We start from the raw sequence: 2,351 nt of genomic DNA, 5'->3' as shown, positions 1-2,351 counted from the left end.
TTGCTGATCTTTTAAATATACATACTACTTATCATTTTACAAAATTTTCCATTGATTCCTTTGCTTTCTAGTTTTTTTTTTTCTGAAAATACTAGGTTTTATTCACACCCCAGTGGTAAACAATAACCTTAATAGGATGACTAAGTTTTTGTAGATAGATCACTATATCACATTAAAATACAAAAATCCATAAACAAGCAGTTAATGAACATTAGATGTGGTCTTACTGGAAATTCTTAACCGTATACTAGTCTCTTCTCAAATTTCAAAATTCTTTGTCTCCTAGTTAGTACAAGTCACTGCATTTCTCTAACAAAGTAATGAAGGCACAGCTAGTGCAAGCAGACTTAAACCCATTCAACTACTGGGCTGAAAAAATACTTTAGTTGGTTCTTCAGAAGGATTTCTTTTTTTCTAAACCAAAATTGGTCTCAAATAAGAGTTTGGATAATGTTTTCAGCTGCAGTCTAATAGCTACATGACAAAAGACTTCACAAGAACCAAACTATGTAGCAATGGACATGTGTTAGGGGATTCACTGCATTCTACATATCCGGCAGAAATTATAACTACTAAAATGCTAGGTAGAATGAACCTATAGTTTGAACTGGTTCTTAAATGTTCATTTTTTCTTTTTTTCCTTTTTTAACAAAAATTGTTTACTTGATTCTACCAAGAAAATACAAAATATAAGGCTGTAAGTAACTACTAGTTGTGTTTAGGCTGGGACAGTGCAGTAATCCTCAAGGCCACAGCACACAATGCTCACTGCTGCTTGCACTCAGCTAGGTTTGGATCTTTCTTTGGATCATATTCTGGATCATTTTCCTCATCAGCTTCTTCTTCCCCTTCCTCATCATTTGCTTCTTCACCTTCTTCATCATAATCATCATCATCATCTTCAATAGCTTCTCCTGTGAAGTATAATACTGATCTTGGGACTCTACACTCACGTAAAAAGTGACCAATTTCAAAGTCTGCTGCAAGGATAGCTTCTGCATCATCATCCAGTTCTCCACTCTCAGGAACATCAGGAGGAGAGAAGAAATTGAAGAAAGAATCATTGGAAACTGTTTTTGTCACAGTTCGAACAGTCCCACGACCCTTGTGTTTCTGTTTCTTCATAATAGTTTTCAAAGTGACATTTTTCCCTTTTTTCCAATCTACCTGACACCCTGTGCAACTCATAATTTCTAGTCCATCAAAGGAGAAGGGATCAGAATCATCTGGCTCTGATCGCATGCGATATGTCTTCATCAATACCTCATTTGTGAAATATTCATTAGGTTCAAAGTGGAACTCTAATGTAAAACTCATAGGTTGCCAACATCTGAAAACTTCACTTTAATATCTTTCAAGTGCTTCAGAATAGGTTCATCATGTTCCTGAACCATATCACTGAGCAAGTCGACATTTTTAAAAACAGTCAGCCAAAATTCAGTAATTCCCTTAGGGTCTTCTTTTTCTTCATCTTTTTTCTCCTCTTCAAGCTTAGCCTTCTCTTTCATTTCCTCTGAAATTTCTTCATCAGAATCTGGCTTCCATTCACATTCTTCCTCTGTAGGTTCATAAATTGCATTGATGATTTCACTTCTCTTATCAAAAAGTGGCTGATAAAGAACCGCATACTTTCTTTCAAGAGCATGAACTTCCTCATAGAACTTGGCTTCTATCTGTGCACATTTCACCTGAAGATTTTTGAGGGCACTCACACGCCGCTTAACTACTTTTGGCAAGCTTTCAATGTATCCAGTTGATGTTTCCACCAAACCATCCAATCTTTCTTGAAGAGCTGCAAGAATTTGAGGATTCTGCATCATCTGAACAGTCAATTGACGAGCTTTGCTGTTTGCATCTTCACCAGTTTCTTCTTCTTCTACTTCTTCTACATCTTCCATATCTTGTTGGTCAAGTTCAGCTTCTTTGTTGTCAATGTCTGCCATGTTGTAAGACCTCTGAATAGTTGAGATCGGCTGCAGCAGGGACCGAGCGGCCGGAGCTGCGCAGGCTGAGTCAGGGCTCTAGTTTTTTTTTAATTTATTTTTATTAAAGATATTGAGTTTTACAATTTTCCCCCAGTCTTACTTCCCTCTCCCCCCGCCCCACGGAAAGCAATCTGTCAGTCTTTACTTTGTTTCCATGTTGTACCTTGATCCAAATTGGGTGTGATGAGAGAGAAAACATATCCTTAAAGAAGAGATGAGAATTCTAAGAGGTAACAAGATCAGACAATAAGATATCTGTTTTTTTCTAAATTAAAGGGAATAGTCCTTGAACTTTGTTCAGACTCCACAGCTCCTTATCTGGATACAGATGGCACTCTCCTTTGCAGACAGCCCAAAATTGTTCCC

The 2,351-nt window shown here is 37.3% G+C and overlaps 1 pseudogene; it reads right to left on the bottom strand.

The window, feature by feature from the left end:
- Positions 1-700: 700 nt before the first annotated feature.
- Positions 701-2,014, bottom strand: LOC141497815 (nucleosome assembly protein 1-like 1 pseudogene; annotated as a pseudogene).
- Between the last annotated feature and the right edge of the window lie 337 nt (positions 2,015-2,351).

The sequence above is a fragment of the Macrotis lagotis genome, chromosome X (assembly GCF_037893015.1).
Source record: "Macrotis lagotis isolate mMagLag1 chromosome X, bilby.v1.9.chrom.fasta, whole genome shotgun sequence".
Taxonomy (NCBI): domain Eukaryota; kingdom Metazoa; phylum Chordata; class Mammalia; order Peramelemorphia; family Peramelidae; genus Macrotis; species Macrotis lagotis.
The sequence above is the reverse complement of the archived record's forward strand: the minus strand, read 5'-3'. Positions and strand labels throughout refer to the sequence as shown.